The following is an 18,425-nucleotide window of genomic DNA, read 5'->3' as shown; positions in this document are numbered from 1 at the left end:
TGTGAAAAACATTCTTCTGAAACAGAGCACAAAGGGCTGTACCAGTTTTACTGGGAGACACTGATATTCATTGCAGTAGGCTTCACTCAAAGACAGCAGGCTGGATCCTGGATCCGCGGTGCCACAGAGGTACGTAATGAGATGGGCTTTGGCACCTGTATGAAATACAGGCACAGACTGAGGCTGCGTTTGAAAGATGGTAATCATGGCAATCCCTTTCATCCTCCTTTCCTCCAAACACAGCAGATGCCAGACACTTCTGACCTGTGGTACTAGCTGATTCGTGAGCAGCATTCCTCCTCCGAACAACCAAAAAAAGCTACATTCTTGACTTGTACCAGCCCTGGCAAGCATTTTGGTGGCATGATGTCAGGGTTTTGAAAGTCAGAGTATCAGCATTCATCAAACCAGGTTTTCCAGTGTCCATTTATTGAAGTTACTCTATATTGTTGCTGACTGATTCATATTTATAACGGTAAAGATCAGCATTAACATCTAGCCCTCTCCAAAGGGTTTATTACCGAGATGCCAATTCAACGACAGCTCTAATGACCCTATTTTACAATGCACGCATTTCAGGCACTTTTGCAAATGGTTTTAAAAAACAGAGCAGTTAAATTATGCTGCTAACATAATATGAATGTGTCATCACACCCTACCAAGCAATTTCATATCAAACAACTATGTGATATGGAATTTTGCTGTTATGATACATAAGAAGGAAATTGGAGGGGGGGAAAAAAAAAAAGTGCAGTACTAGGACAAGGATGCCCTGCATCACCTCACATTCAGCAACCTGGAGCACTTTTTAGTTAGGAAAAAAAATAATCTAATGAACAGATGAAAGATGAAGATGGGCTGATATCTCATTAGTTCACTTTTCCTTTGATTTCTAAATATTAAATGGAGGGTCTCAAATTTACCATGTGATTTCAACCAGAAAAACTGCTGTGTGAAACAAGTATTTCAACCCTAAGGAAGCTTTATGTTCAAACTCACAGTCTTCAGGCTTTTCATCACCATATTTCTGTATGCATTATACTACTAACAATGCAATATACAAAAAGGACAAAATGTCAGCCCTTGATGGAAATGAACTCACCACCCTGCAACATTCAACAATCAGACCTTGCTTAATTTAAATGTGTTAGATCATTGGTCTATTATTCCTTTGGCTTTTTATATTATTTCTAACACTGGCCAGAAATTGTATACCTGGCTTGAAAATGTTTCTTCTTAAACAATGCAAGAACTAACCAATACATAAACCCAATAATTAAATTACATTTAGCCACTAGCCATTGTTACCCTGCACTACTTTCCCACCAAGGGAGCTATAGCGATCCAATTTAAACAGCAATCTAGCAGAACACTTTTCATTCCCTATGATTGTTGTGAAGAATAAATTGGCTCACGTCAGATTTTACTCTAATTTGGGTTTCAGAACAGTTAATTTGAACTTAAGCACCTACGGAAGGGCTGTTAACAAGAGATGTCTGCACTGGAATTCTTCTCACAGCTGTTCTGTTCAAACCCAGCAACAAGAGCTCCTTACAGATCATATATGCTTTCTAATGTGCCACTTGCAATGTTGTGCATGGCAGAAAACAACTTACCAGATATTTAACAATGTCAAAGGAAAATAACATGGATGCATACAATGGATTCTGGCTATATACATGCCAAGCAGAAGTACTTTTCAAAGACATAGCTTCTTTGTGACTTAATCATCCCCATATTAAATATACCTTAGCCCTTTAACATGGTATTTTTGGTGTTTTAGTGAAGCATGGAGGGTCAAATTCTGTGCATTCATAAGTTACCAAAAGATCCGTGGAAATATCTGAGGGTTGAATTTCATCATCATTAGCCATCACATTAATAGCACTAATGTCTTAAATCTTAATATTCTGGCTCATTAGCTTAGGTAATGGACTATTAATATAAAAGGTGCATTTCAGCCAATCAACAGGATTTATAAAGGCTTTTGTTTTGTTTTAAAACATTGTCTCTCTTGCAGCATTAGTGGTCAATACAGACACTAAATCATAGTAATTTTATAATTAATAAAGATATTATAACCTAACAATATAAAATGAGATCTACTATCACTTTGGCTCAGACAGAGCTTAATTTAATTTTACTTTATCATAAGTCAAGCTTGATATCCCTATCTATACCCAGCTGGTTGATGAACTTTTTCCCCTCCTCCCCCACCAAAAGTACCAAAAAAATTAGAAGGGGCTGAAGGGAGTCGGTGGGTTTGTTGGTTTGGGACATGTTCTCAAGCATACATCAGAAAGCAAATTATTCTAAGAAAGGCTCAGAATTACTCTTTAAAATGACAACGCTGGCTACAGAACTAGAAATTGAAAGTATACAGAAAATAACTCAACAGCTACGACACTCCAGTGGTCAAAGGCAGATTCCTGCTATTTTGGCATCTCATTAGAAGTCTCCAGCTATCTCTGGTGCATAAATGTGATCACAAACAAGCGGTAAAGCAGGGACAGTTAGGCAGAAATCACGCAGACAGACTATTAGAGAATCCACTGTGACAATGTTAAAGAGATGTAAGTGAACCAGAATCGGGACCTACAGTCTAAACCCAAATGTAAATTCTATGTGGTCATATACAGAGAACACAATTGAATCTGATGGAACTGAGACAAGTCTGCAAATGCCATTTTTTTCAAAGACTCCAGCTACCAAGTCAAGCATTATCAGAGAGTATCAGTTACAGACATTGCTATGTGTGGCTCCAAATTTTGCTTTTGTGTTTTGGGTGGGGAGAGGGGGGGCTGTTTCTATTTGGTTTAGAACAAAGAGTTAAAATGTGCCCAGAGTCACACTTGCATGACTGGGAGGAGAAGTGCATTTAAGAAATACATGCTAGATGCATTATTAACTTGATTTTGTTGGAATATTACTCTTGCATTGAATTATGAACAGTATTTCTAAGTTCAGATGTATTTAAAATAATTAGTAATGGCAACTTCAACATTTTATTTTACAATTAAAATATGTTCCTTACTGTTTTTCTTGTGTACTTGTTCATTTCCCCCCAGACATAAGTAATGTGTAGACAGATACATTGTTTATTTACGACCCCAGTGACAGTTAATGTGGCATATGTGCCTACAATGTTTGACAGATAAAATGAGTTATTTACAGAAGCTGGGTTTATTATGTATGAATACTGAAGCAGCTATAGTATTTGGAAACTTCTCTGTTTATTTTCCCAAGAGCTTGTTCCAGTCAAAGTTGTGGTGTTTTGAAGTGCTACATAAGAGGACAGTGCAAATACACAGTCCAGGCAAATCTATAATGCAGCCATCTTCTGTAAGTACTAATTTCAGAGTGGTTCTTTCTGAATTCATTTTTACAGGTCTTGGTCCAAACACTACTGTAGTAAAAGATAAGTTTTCTATAAGCAACAGCGGGGCTGGAGTTCTGTCCCTGAAAATAAAATCTCTGCAGATGAATAGGTTCATCTCTGGATCTCACTGTTTGGCATATTGTAGAATAGGTATAGATAGGGCAGGGAGAGAGGGAAATGGAGAACGCTTTCATATATTAACCTTAATTAAAAGGGTCAACATTTTTTTTTTCATTGAATACAAAAATAAAAAGTACAGTGATTCTGGCAGAAGCACAAATTGATCCTCCTGGAGAAAACACATTGATTTTTTCCTTTTTAGTAAATAAAAGCTTAGACACCAGATTTTGAAATAATTACTTATATCTCTTTCACTTAAAGCCAAATGTAAAAGACTGATGTGCGGTGGGGAGTTTATTTTTCTTTAGTTCACACACACACACACACACCAGTCTCCCTTACTCCATTTTCTATCCCTCAGTTTTGGAATGGTTCAGAGCATTCTCACAAAATGCTGCAGACAATGTCAGCGATCACTGTGTACTGCCTTGGGTCTAAACCTGCTGCCTGTGAAGCCAGTGCTTGTTGTGCAAGCACGTTATGCAAGATGCTGCAACTTTAAGAGCCCAGTGTCAAAGGTAATCCCTAAGGAGACTTGCATAACAGCCACATGCAAAACTGCCAGTGTTGGCTTTTCCTTATTTTTTGTTTGTTTGTTTGGGGTTTGTGGTTGTTGGGGGGTTTTTGTGTGTTTGTTTTTAAAACCTCTGTAAATTTCCTTCTTGGTTTTTTTTTGGTGTGTTCTTTTTTTTTCTCAACAGCAGTCTCAGTGGAGCTGTGGGCACATTTTGCTTGGTTTTCAAATGGCTTTATACACAGCCTGGATGGTAATTCTTTTTCTACTCATACAAACTCTTGCTGTAGCTATCCAGGCCTTGAAACTTTTTGAATTCTTTAAAGGAATATTTGTGCTGTCTATTGTGGGCAGACTTGAGTTATCTCAGTCTGTGTTTCAGGCTGGTGAAGAAAAAAAAAAGTGCAAGACTGAGCTGAAGCTCTCAGCACAGTTTATTAGCTCAGACAGAGAGCTGTGGTAAATGCAGTCCTGTAGCTTGTTCCTTTCCTCAGATTAGAGACAAAGCAGTCACTGACAGAAAACCACCCTAACACCTCTGTTCCAAAATACCTGCCATGGTCTTTGCCCAATGTGACACTCAATTCAAGTGGAGACTTTGCTACCAGATGTAGGATTACATTAATCCATATGCAAAGTCCAGCCATCACCACTGTAAAAATACATGGAAACCGGTGATGGAATACTTGACTACCTTCACACAGATACAAATACAGAAGCTCTGGTACTACATCTTATACAGGTGTACTATAATCACCTCAAGGTTTAACAGCAGCTTGCTAACTCAAAGCCTGCAAACTCTAAGCTTCCTAGCAGCAGATATTGGATTGTTTCTCAGGTACCAAGCATTCACTTCAAACATCCAGGCTTTTCTCTCACAACTGAGCACAGGCTGTGCTGCTATCACAGCCACAGCTACTTGCAACATGTATCTGGTGATACATAAAAGGAAACTGGAGCTGGGCAGAAGACTCATGCACATCTTACCTCTCCTTACAGTGGATGTATTAGAGATCTGATCTAAACCCACATTCTTGCAGTTAACTGCCACACTCTGCAAATGGTGCAAACTCACAGGAAGAGGTAAGACTGTTGAGAAGTCTGTCAGAATATCCTCCGGCTTTTCCATTTGTCCAGCTGGGTGCTCCTGCTGCTGCCTCCTCTAGACAGCGAGTCCAAAACCCTGCACCTTGAATACCAGCAGGTGAATATCTGCCTTGTTCTCCCCTTGTACTTTTCCCTTTCTCAGGTCCATCTTTCTATCCACTACAGCACACAGTGATGCATCACCTCTCTGCTCTTCTACCTAGGGATTGCAGTGTCTTCCTTTCCTCTCCCCCAGCTCCTGAAGTGCACAGCTCTTTCTGCTCCCTACACAGTGGGCAACAAGCCAAACTGTTTTCCTCTTCTCCAACTTCCACAACACCAATTTGCACCCTTCCCCATGGCAGAGGAAGCAGTAAGTGCTGGGAGCCATGGGACACCAGACACTGTGAGCAAAGCCAATCTTACTTTGTTTGCAGAAGAACCAAGTGCAAAAGTAGCTGTGGGAACAAAAAGGCATTTCAGAACTAATTGTATGATTATGCTCACAAAGAGATAAACAATGCCAGTAAACTTGGGCATTCAACAGAACAGAGCATTCTGCTGAAGACTAATTCCCTTGGGTCTCACTTTTGGAGGGAGGACCAGAAATGACAATTATTAAGGTCTATGATATTTGCCCATATTCAGAGCCAAAATCAGAAAGCAGACACAGTGAAGATCTCCACGTGGCTTTATGTCACAGGAGAGGAAGCAGCAAAATATGCCATTCCTTTCCACTTTCATCATCTGTGATCTGTTGTGAAACCACAGCACTGTGCCAGGGAGAGACTTTGCAGCCTCTGTATTGCAAATGTGGATGTAGATCTAAGTGGTTATATGACTGTGTACTGCTAATCTGTAATTTTACATCTGGATTTGTACGTGTGCACACACACAGAGAAAACTGCAGACAGCACTGCCAGGAAAATAATAAGCTACAAAGTCTACAAAAGCTCAAATTCACAAACAGTATAGAAGTTGACTTCCAGTACTTTGAAGAAATAGGTGCCCACAGAAAGGGAAGCAAGATGAGATCTGCAAGAACCCCACAAAGAAGAAACATCCTGGTTCTGGAGAAGCCCAGAGGCTGTAGCAGTTGAGAAAGTTGGGTAACGCATCCTCAGCATGGTTTAGGTCTTCCCCCATGTCCTTTGCCACAGTCTTCTACTGGAGCTCAGACCTTCAGTTCTGTTTGCTCCTGGTCAAGTCTTTTGTTTTACCAGCACAAATGGCCACAATTTTACTTGTAGAATAGTTTTCAGACAGGGCTCCAGGTCCTCTGGGAAGGGCAAACTGGTTTTGTGGGTTTTTTATGGCCACCTGACCCTGTGCCACCTCTCTGCCTGGGACAGCTACAGAAGTACTCCTGGTATGCTCAGTTGCTATAGGTTTTGACCCTCTCTGAACTTCTCTTTCTCTTTCCACCTTACAATGAAATACCATGGGTAGTCCCATGAGTGCCAAGTAAATACTCTTGTCATCATACACAGATTTGCTATAAGAGAGCTATGTTCAAGCAAACATTTTATTAAAGGCATGCCACAGAGACAGCATCTCTTCTTTTTGCCTCCAGCTGTTGACTTTAGACCTGGAAATCCCACTCAACAAGGCCTTCTGACAACACCAAAGTCTGAGGCAGCTTGCAGTAAAGCAGTACACTCAACTGAAAGAGTTTAAAGCCCAGCTCACTGCAGTCACATCTTTGCTCACCATGCAGTGCCCCACGTTAGCTAATGGAACAAGGAATGAAACACAAACCCTTTATGTACTCAGGGCCCCAAGTAAACTTGGCCTCATTAAAGGACAACACTTAGAATGGTTTAACTGTTTCCTATATATTTAACACAAACAGACTTCTCCTCAGCATCAAAACTGCACATCTTATTCCAGCTATTTGTTCTTGAGCAAACATATTTATTGTGGCTAATGAGAAGGGAAATCCCTTTCCCTCAAGCTTCTGTCCTTCAGTGACATATGCCTTACCCTAAAAACCAAAAATTACTGGAGCAGTCATGACATGGAGAATTATTCTGGGTTCCCACTTCTGAACCTATACGCAAGATTTGTTATGGAAAATCTCCCACACTAGACTGTAAAAATCATGCTTTAATGTGCTTAGCTTAGCCTCTATCACTAAGAGAGTTTTCTCTTTTCAAAGATCTAAACTTGGGCTGTCCTATAGAGGTGCAGGTGGTGGTATGGGAGAGGGCAGCGTTCTGCATTCTTGCAGCTGTTCATGTTTACAGCTCTTAGATGCAAGCTGTATCAGTTGGTCACCCCTTCTATAACACTATGACAGGAAATTTCATCCCAGGTCACCACCTGTCCCAGTGCCAGAGGATTAAGCTGCATCTACATTACTAAAAAGCACAACACAACAGAGTCAACCTGTGGAGAGAAAAAGCCATCGTGCACCTTGGGGGAAAGCAGGCAAGAGAAGGGGCTGCGTGGCACAAGTCTGACTTCACCTGGGCACTACAGAACATTCAGAGCACATTATGGACATCCTTTCAGAGCTCCTCATGTTTTTCTTTCAACCAAAACAGATTCAGTTCACATATCCTAAGACCAACACCCAGTGAACAACAGAGCAGGGGAAAACCAGATTTATTTGCAAAGTGTGCTGCTAAGATAAGCTAAAAGGTTAACAGAAATGCTCCCTTTTTGTTTCTGGCACCTGGCTCTTGTAACCAAGCAAAGACAATAGCCATATGAAATGCCTGTTTCAGCTAAACATCTGAAATCTGGTTGCTTATCTGAAGTCTTCATTATAGCTAAAAACTGGGATGAGAATTATAAGTAAACAGACCGTCTCTCACAAGATCTGATACTTGGGACTAGGGACTTGAAGAACGTAGACTACTAATACAAGCAGAAAAAATATTATTATCAAAATAAATCAAATATATTCAACATATCAAAGTATATTAAAACCTGTAGCAAAATAATTTTCTTGATGAAATGCAGGTGCAGTTACATCTTAATAAAATGTGTTTATGAAAACAGCATTCGCAAATTTTACTTCTCTGAAGAGCAATCATTCCCTAGATCCCTGCTCCATCCTACTCTTGCTGCTGCTCCTAAATAAGTCTTATTCAGACTGATCATTTATGGCCCAGTTTTGCTTCTTCTAGTCAAAATCAGAAAGCCTTAGTCCTCATGTGGAATTAGGGGGATTACTTGCCCAGCAATTCCAACATCAAAGGGTAAGACAGGTCTAACCCAGCTATATTTTACATCCCTTAGAGAAGGCTCTGCTCCTCAGCCTGGTTTATTTTGATTATCTGGAGTGCAGTGAACAGGGTATTTCAAGTTTTAGGGTTCATCACTAAATGGAAGGGAAAAGGCAATAACAGTTGTAAGTACAAATGTAGTGGGATTTAAGTGTGCTGGGTTTTTTGTTTTGGTTTGGTTTTTTATTCACATACAGAAACATTTTGAAGGCAGCCATGTCTCCATTCCACTCTGCACAGTCATTTTCTATCTGGTGGTGGAAGAAATAATTTATGACAATTAAAAAAATGTCAGCCATTGGCACAGAGCATAGCCCCTCACTGGCTTTTTGTGACTCCACAGACATTAGGAAACTTTAATGGTAAAGTTTTGCTTTCAGAAATATTGGCAAAGCCCTAAACCCCTGATTTCCAAACTTGGATCTGCAAACCATTTGTGGTCCATGACACCACAGTGTGTGATCCTTGCCATGAAACCATGTTAAATAGTGACCTTAATGATCATGGTATTGTGCAGCAAATGATGTGGTTGCTAGAATAATTGCTTTGAATAAAAATTACTCTTTTTAATACTTCCCTAGCTAAATTTGTGCCATATTTCATGTCAATGTGTAACTGCATGTGTTGGCAGGAGTGGAGACGTTACAACCTCTTCCTTCTCAGTGCAAAATATACTGTGAAATTTTACTTCACAAGAGAGCCACTTAAGAAAGATACTCCCAGATGTAAAGAGAAGTTCAAAATTAAGCATATTCAAGTTTCACTGGCATGTGCTAGGAGATATTTTTGAGATGTTTTTAATTTCTAATGACATAGAAGTTAGGGTTTCTTGGCATCAAAAAAGAATTAAAACCCACAGATGCAAGCTACTGACTGGGATGTGAAGCCCTCATTCGGGGGGGGGAAACTATATAGTACAATCCAAATCCTGACTCCCCCAAGTGATCTGAGGATTTTTACTGCTTTCTAAGTTTACAAAGGGTATGTGTCAGTGTTTTAACATATTTAAGAAAGAATTATCTCAATGTTTATATTTTAAATACCAGCAAATGTAAATGGATGCCTGGATATTTACAAACAGCAGAAGTAATTGCCAGCTTGTCTTGTGGATTTAAGTGTCACAGCTTGCAGCTCAGTGAAATATAACCCAACGAGTTTACACATCTGGGGGATAAAACAATGGGAAGTTATTCTGAGGAAACATGCAAGGGAAAGCAGCATGTATTAACTGAAATGTTTAGACTGGCAGTATTAATTGGCAGTATTAATGGAGATTGAGGCTTACACCTATGATCTCAGAGATCTTTGCAAATCCAAGCAAAAGCAGGCTTATTAGCCTGGAAAGTGGGTGAATTTGAACTTACTTTGCCTCTTCCTCCCTCTGTTCCCTAAACCTTTTCTTCAGGCTCAATGTTGTTTTACAAATGGGTACTTGAAAAACAGCCATAAAAAATTAAAAGCAACTGCTTTCTTCTTGAATTATCTATACTGGATGTACATAAAAATCATCCCCACCACCATCATCATGGGAGATCAACCTTGGGATGCAATTTCTGGAAACCTCTTTGAGGTGGATTTTACATAGTCTTTTGTCATGGAAAATAAAGGTCATGCCCCTCCTAGGAAGAAAAATGGGTCCTTCCTCCTCTGTGGGTCAGTCATGGCCTCTATCATCAGTGAGGAATTAGCTATCTATAATGCTACCATAGACATCTCCATCTCTCTTGTGAGTATTAATTTAAGAGTATGAACAATCCCATTTGTTCAGTCTCAACTACATACTTAAGGAAATCTGTGCTATTTTGCTGCTCTCAAAAGCAGAATGAGGGAACAGGAAACAAACTTTGCAGAGACCCAGCAGGAATAAAAAGTCAAAAGTGAATTCTTCTGCGCACAACAGGAGACATGGTGTTGGTACTTGCTACATGACTTTCAAAGGAGAAATTTTAAAGCTTCCTTTGGCCTGAGATGAAACTCCTGACATTTTTAAACTGTTTTCCTCTCGCTTTATTATATGAGGGAATATTTCATGTTTCTTTTAAAATGGGAAATAGTATCACTGTCTCTGCCACAATAAAAGCCTGGTTTAGATTGTTTTACTACAAAACTTTTACGTGTACATTGCCATAGCATTTCATAGGAGTAGATTTACCTTCCCAAAACACACAGTATATTATGTTACAATTAAAGTCCCACAAACTCAATCTGATATTTCTTCACTAATTTATTCCCAAGCCAATATGTATTTTAATGTTCCAAACCGTTGCTAATTAACACATGGAAATATTTTAACATGGATTTTGACTAATTCCATTTAACAGTCTAACCAGTGCTAAAACATATGTGGTGTGTCATTTCTTTCTTTTGAGGAAGGCATTGGCACTAAATCTTTCAATCTTTCTGAGCACCAAATGCTAATTTCAGGAAGATTAAATAACAGACTGCAGCTACAGTTTCCTTTCTTTACTTCCCAGAAGGTGAAATGAACATATTTATGTGGGAGGAATTTCTTTACTGCACAAGCCAAAATACAGAAATTAGATTTTTTTTTTCCCCCCTCTCCCAGCATTACTAATACACTAGCAATCGCCTGCCAGCTAAATAACTTTAACCTGTATCTGCAGTTCATGGAGAGTTGCCAAGCTATATGCTCAACTTTCTTTCACTCTGGGTTTTTTTTTTTTATACTTTATTTTTTATTAAAGTATTCCCATATGATGTTTTCACCTGCAGCTCCTAAATGCTTTTCCATACTTGAATCACAGACTACTAGATTATAGTGGGGTGGCTCTTGCCAGAAAGTTGGGAATGCTCATATAAGACACTCCTCTGATTTTCTCACTTTGAAGGTATGTTATAAATATGATTCATATGGTATTGCTTTAATGGTTTTAAAATCTGTGTATAATTCTGCATGTCAACAAACTAAGCATACAAAATGCCCAGAAGTATGCATGTGAGCAAGCATCTTATGCAGGTACAAATGCAAGAATGCAGAGCGGGAGGAGGCTGCCTCCTGGATCATGGGTTAATTACTTCCACATCACATGCAGCTTTTTACAAGAACAGTTAAGCACTTCTGCTTTTGAGATTCCCATCAGAAAGCTGACCATGTCTGAGTACTGTATTTTGTCATTCCCTTCCAGTTTCCCTGTCCTCACTTCCACTGTCCATGCTCTGCTTCATGGTCAGCATTTCCTAATGAAGGCTGAAGTGATGGTTCAGTGTATGTTCAGATCACACCCACATCTCCTTCATATCTACCACGCCTCTGTGGGATAAGTTATTTTTTTCTTCTTAGTCTTTTCCTATGCCTTATTTTACTTGTTGCAATATTATTTATAAATCCTCATTCAGCTTGACTACCCATGGTACTATCCCTCCTCCTTCACCTTTTGCTAGCTGGATTTCAGTCTCAGCTGCTAAGATCGTCTCTGAAGAGAGGGTTGTGTTTGGCTTCCTATTGCTTCTACAATATCTAATCACACTTTCTGCACCATTCAGCTGTTCAGATTCATGGCATTTGCAAGAAAGTATTCCTGTTGTTTCTTACAGATCTGAGCTTCCCACATAAAGCAAAGTCTATTTTTCTACTTCCTTCTCCAAGCCTCCATTTACAACCACTTATTTTCTTTCTGCCCCTTTTTATACATTTAACAGGTGTGTTAGATGAAATGTTTTCATCATATTCACTAAATGAGTAGCCCTGGGAGAAATCAATTATAGCTACTAGCAAGAGCCCTTGTTCTTGTTAAAGAAGCAGCGGCTGTCCTGAGGAGCCACAAGTTCAGTTTACAAGTGGCCATTCATTCTAGCACAGAAGGCCAAATGCTGACACCCAAATACCTGCCAATGCTGTACTCTGTAAGAAGCATGCATGCTGTTCACTTGAGGGCTGATTACAGAGTGAAAACATACATCATAAAAGATTCAAATACCTGAAAATGGTAATTCCTGATCTTTTCTTACATGAGCATTCTTTGTTTCACAGTTCACAGAGAATATTTATTAAAGCAGGTCCTGTTCCAGAAAAGTATTAACAAATAGTGCAAAGGTTCTAATTTGCTTATGCCTGATGGACTGCTCCTAGAATGCCCCTGTTAGCTGACAGCTAAGCAGACTACCAGGAATCATGAACATCCTTCCTTATGCATTTGAAGGCCAGATGGATGGAAACTACATGCTGAAAAATCAGTTCTACCAAACCCCAATCATTATTCAGAAAGTACATTACTAGTCTGCATGAACATACCACAACACTTAACACTGTTTTTAAATGGCTTGGGATGTTTTCCTTAACTCAATGGAAGTAGAAAAATTACAGTTTTAGCTATAGAAAAGCAACCATAGAAGTGTTTTTCTATCAAATATGTGAACAATATTCCTCTAATGTCAAAGAGTAAATATCATAACCCCCTTTCCTAGTGAGATGCAACAAAGTACTGACCACTCATCAAAATGAGAAACAACACAAAAGTATTTATGTCTTTGACTAAAAACCCTCTACAAATTAAAGTGGCTATAATGACTCTGCCAAGGTGACTGTCCCATAGTCACACATTTAATCTATTGGCAGATTTAGGAATATACCCTACAGTTCCCCGACAGCTGTTAAATAATGCCTCCACATCTTTGCTCAAGAAAATCAAATTCTGCTACTGGTCCCTCCAAAGCCTTTGAGGCCATTTTACTCTGTGACATTTCAAGGACACCATTTGAATACAAGTATTTCTTACATTTAACCTGGACCCATTTATAAGAGTCACTTTGGTTTAAAAAAATTACAGTAATTGTAAAAAAATATTTATTTTTCAAGACACCACGAGACAACTCCTCACAAATAGAGGTACTCTAATTTCACTGAGATTTCTTTTCTACCTCTCAGCAAGAAAAGATCAGAACTTAAGAAAGAAAAAAACACCAAGGAACGCATAATGGTCAGTTCTTTTAAGCACATCTATTCAACTTAAAGTGTCCTGTTCTGCACTCTGATGTGAAATAAAAAGTTCCCATTGGTCACAGTGATGCAAAGTCAGGCTCCAAATATGTTTATTTATGTTTGAATTAAAATAGGCAACTTTACCTCTCAGCATCCCTGCAAAATAGCTTTGCTAGCAATTGTCCAAACAACTGGACAGTAGCCTTAGAAAGGCCACTAGAAGAGGTCTTCAGTCGAATGGTGTCATATGGTCCTCATTTGGAAGTATCACAAGAACATTACTTCTCACAGTATTTACAAATGAAAACCATATGGTTGTAACCTGTAATACTGCAAGAAATATTGCTCTTCGGGTTTGCTTTTGGCCTCAGACTTTTGAAACATGAACCAAGCAAAGGGATTTCAGCTTAATATGGGATTCAGCCCATTCTTTAGAGCTCAAAATCTGGGAGACAGCTAAAGCTTCAATCTGAAAAAAAGTGATTTGCCCACAACCATGGTAATACACTATAGCTGACAAATAGTGTATCATGTATATCAAAAAAGGTGGGGGTGGTAGTTAATTAAAGACACCTTTTATTTCATTTAAAAAAATAAATATATTAAACTGGCTTAGGTTCCTATAGAGACTTCTATAAGTCATATATAAGGCTCTTGCATTTACTATTTGGGTTCAATCAATATGGTTATCTACCTGTCAATTTTTCTTGCTCTTTAATGCAGAAAGAGAGCAGCCTTTTTTATAGCTAGCTCAGAAAGTACTAAGCTAATCAATACATGCAGCGATAACAGAATGATTTGAAACATGTAACAGAAGCTTATCACTTTGCAGTACACTGAACGCGTCAAAATATTTTCCTAGAAGTAAAGTGAAAATAGAAGTTCTCCATTTTTTATTACTTGAGTGGGTGGTGACATAGATGTTGTAGGCCTTTTGGATTTGTTCCTAGCTTTGTGTGTTTACGAAAATTTGGTACATGAGCATTTGCTACTTTGTAGGAACGTGAGGCCAATTTTGTAGTGAGATTTAAAAACTCTGCCTTGAAAAAAATCAAACATTATCTCAATGGGCCTTGATTTCCCATCCCTAAACATTTATTGGAAATCTATGCATTGTTCTGGAGAACAATGCCTGAGATTTTCCAGGAACACATCTTCTGATGTTCCCACAGACCTTAAAACCCCTTGCTTTACTCACTACTCTCAGTAATTTGTGTTCAAGCCCAATCTGAAAAGTACAGGCTTTCTTTCAGCTGTCTCCTGCCGAGTCAGTCGATTTGAAATAATTTGTAAGCATCTGATTCCTAGAGGTTTAAATATACATACAAGTATCAAGATTCTGGATTTTAATGCAGCAGAGAGAGGATCAGCTGCTATTGTGGTCTCTAACCTCTACTTTTTTCAAGAACTCATAGGATTTAACTACGCAGCTCTCTTTGAGTGGTAACAATCATCTGCCATCAACAATTTAAGTAGGCGGGAATGTACATAATATGAAAGCTCTTTGTGATGTCCCAGGCTTGCCACAATTTACCAAATGTTAAATGCAAACTCAAAATTAATACATATGTACATAAGTACAGATTAAACACAGAGTGAAGAGATGAGAGCTAATAAAAAAGGAACAGGAAATAATGTTTACAGCTTGAGGATGTCTACAAAATTCTCTCTCAGTTTTTGTTCCAGGACCATTGCTATCAATTCTACACCACGATAGCTGGTGCATTTCTGCATGTCCCCTGAAGTCAAACAATGCCCTTATGGCCTCCCGGTTCCGAAAGGTGAGTTTCAAGAACTTCTGAATCTCAGAGCCTGGTAGGCCGTGGTACTAGTGCTTACACTGGGTTTCACTAAAGGCACCATTTTTTTTACCTTCACACTTAGAAAACAATCCTGATACATAAAACCAATGAGACAGGTAAAAGAAATTTTTTTAAAACCCCCAAAATCATAAAGAAATCCTCACAGGACATGCCTAAAACTCTACAGAGGCTCTACTGTCCCACCAACAGAACAAGGGGACACAGTCTCAAGCTGCACCAGGGGACATTTAGGCTGGACGTTAGGAAGAAGTTCTTCACAGAAAGTGATTGGCCATTGGAATGGGCTGCCCAGGGAAGTGGTGGAGTCACCGTCACTGGAGGTGTTTAAGAAGAGACTGGATGAGGCACTTGGTGCCATGGTTTAGTTGATAAGAGAGTGTTGGGTGACAGGTTAGACTCGATGATCTCAAAGGTCTTTTCCAACCTGGTTAATTCTATTCTATTCTATTTCCCTAGCAGAAATGGCCATACATGATGCTCACAGGTCTGAATTATCTGTATGTAGGTTAGTCAAGGTCTGGAAATCACACACCACCACCTACTCAGGGGCAGTAAGTGCTGCTAACATATCTCCTGATCCAGTCTGGTAAGTCTGTGTGAACTCACCATGAATCCCTACAAACTCAGAATTCTGTCACTAAAACACAATCTATTTCACAGTGAAGACATGCTAGCAGCAAGGCATTAACAATGCTGTCCATTGCAGAGGAACCGAAAGATGGATGGGCATCTCTGAGGGCAGAATTTGGCCCAGTGAATGAGCAAAGATTCCTAGAGCAACACCTCAAGTGACACAAATTATGTTGTAAAAATGATCACTTTCTTACACATGGCAGAATGCTTCCAGGGCACTCAACATCCTATGCCATTAAGCCATAATAAATGACACCATATTTCCAAATCAGTCTGAACTCACTTTTTTTTTTACTTTCCTTCAAATATTTGGTGACTTACTGCCCTCCCCTGCCCCCTTAAGATAGCAAAACCTGCTTTGTACATCCTAATACAGACCGTTACTGCAGGACCATCATTGAGGAATTTAATTTCTTCACAGAATCCCTCATCTTAAAAACATGTTAAAATCTGAGAGAAATCACTGGAGTGCCATCTCTATGTGTACACCCAGCAACTTAAAAAATGGACTCAAAGGTACAGAGGATCCATGGAACAAATTATGGAGAAACGCCCGCAAAAAGTAACTCTCCTACTGCTAGTTTGATGAAGATCACCACCACCACTGGAACAGAGCTAGGATGGAAACCTGTGGAGCATGAGGGAAATTGTTTCAAGCAGATCACTACAGCCTGAGGTGGCTAGGGAAGGTTCATAAATTGATAAGCACCACCGAAGGATCATAAGCCTCCACATCAATTGTTTAAAGATTACAACAGAGTCACTCGCTGCAGTCATTCTGAAAAGGTTATGGGTTTCACAGGTGTGCACTGTCAGTTCTGATTAAGCTTAAACTAAACCAGTTATCTATAACCTTGGATTGGAAGGAGTTTTATTGCTGAATGCAGGGTAAATCAAATTCAGGATACACATCTGTGGAAAAACACAGAGGGCCAAAGTTCACAGTCCTGACACAAGCAACGAAAAATCCAACCCTCCAAACTCAGGAGGAGATTTGCCTGTAAAAGATCCATCAGTCTGGCTATTGTCACATGTTCTGTATGGGAGAGAAATGTTATTTTGTTACCTTGACACAGCTTTGGGTTTTCTTTCCCTCCTCAAATGATTGTCCGCTCTTATAATGCAGACTGCTTTAAGATCACCATCTGCATTTCTGAAGTGCCTAGAGTTTACCATTTATCTGATCATAAATGAAATTAATTATACACCTCAGCACAAGATATAAACTACAGCAGTTATAGCAACAAATTCACAATGTAATTTTTCATCTGTGTGACTAGGAATCTTTCCAAAAACAACAGTTCACATCAGAGGTTCTTAGAGCTATGCAAAAAGACCGTGGGTGAAATCCTGCACCAAAACACATTGCCAATAACTCAACTGATTTCAGCAGTGCCAGGATCCCACTCAAAATTTAAAGGGGGGGAGGGGGGGATAAAAAAAGTGTTCTTAATAGTTGATACAATTTGCAAAAGCTACATTCTACTTCCAAAAATACTTTATATTAACGCTGCACTTTAAAGTCCCTCTATTGACTCATACTGTTAATAGATGGCAAAAGTGGAAAGAAATGTATTTGCTTTTGCAACATCGTTATTTCCTTTTCATGCAATTATTTACTTGCCAAACAATGCTAGCGACAAATCACAACAGACTATGAAGCCATCTACATCAGCAGATTTTTAACCTAAGGTAAAAATAAACAGAAACATCTGTAAAGTAATCGCGTACAAAGCTACGTTTATTAACAAATACATTTTCTAATAAAACACCATCTGCAAGCAACCCTCAGCTTCCACTTGATATAAATAGGCCTTTTACTGTTTTCAGATGCAGTTCCCAGAAAATTATTCCAAGCTCTACTGCAAAACACATCAGTCTTTGTTGCTGCCTGGAATGTTAATAAATAACATCAAGTTTTTAAATAGTCAAACAAATTATTGGCTTGAAACAATTATTCCAGTCGAAAAAGCTGACCTTTTGCAATAAAGCGGTTCAAGAATGCATCGCTCCTCATTCCTAGTATAAAAATATTACCAAGCAGAGAAATATTTTGGGGAAACCCGAAAGCTATGAAAAACCCATATTGCAATTCTGCTCATATGTACACTATAAACCTATCCTGCAGAGGTTAGTGTTTTACAGCAACTCAGAATAAGGGGAAAAGTACACGGAGTAAAAATAGTTCAGTTGGTATCCTTATTACACATCTGCGCTTGGAACGGACGTGAATGTGAACCAACTAAAATGTTCCTCACGGGACCACTCTACTGACCAGCAATACAACATTCAACAGCCTAAACTGTTGGGAGCAGAGATTGGGAACGAATCCCAATATTAAGAGCTCTTAAAAATGAATAAAAGCTTTAATGGGACACATTTTCATAAGCATTACCCAGAATTTAAGCCACATTAGTTCTCTTAAAAGCAATAGGAATTTATCAGGCTCTGCAGATAACCCCCTTATTGGCAGAACTATTTAGTACCACTGAAATTTGAACACTGCCATTTTTCCTTGAGAGTTTAAAAGAGCAATCTTTCCTAGCTCCTGAGAATGCAAGAGTGAAAACTGCAGATGAACCGCAGTATTCTCTAACCAGAATTCTAGATAGTATAAATATATTACTCTCAACAGGGACAGAGCTTTTTAATATTAATCAGAAATAAGCAATGCTAGTATTCCAAACTGTGCTTTTAA

The 18,425-nt window shown here is 39.0% G+C and overlaps 1 protein-coding gene across 1 annotated transcript in view; it reads right to left on the bottom strand.

Moving 5' to 3' along the window:
• AFF2 (ALF transcription elongation factor 2) overlaps positions 1-18,425 on the bottom strand; it is a 336,221-nt gene that overhangs the window by 222,091 nt on the left and 95,705 nt on the right. The gene's annotated exons all lie outside the window — the stretch shown is intronic.

This window comes from Dryobates pubescens, chromosome 18, assembly GCF_014839835.1.
Source record: "Dryobates pubescens isolate bDryPub1 chromosome 18, bDryPub1.pri, whole genome shotgun sequence".
NCBI classification, from domain to species: Eukaryota; Metazoa; Chordata; class Aves; order Piciformes; family Picidae; genus Dryobates; species Dryobates pubescens.
This window is presented reverse-complemented; position numbering and strand designations above follow the sequence as displayed.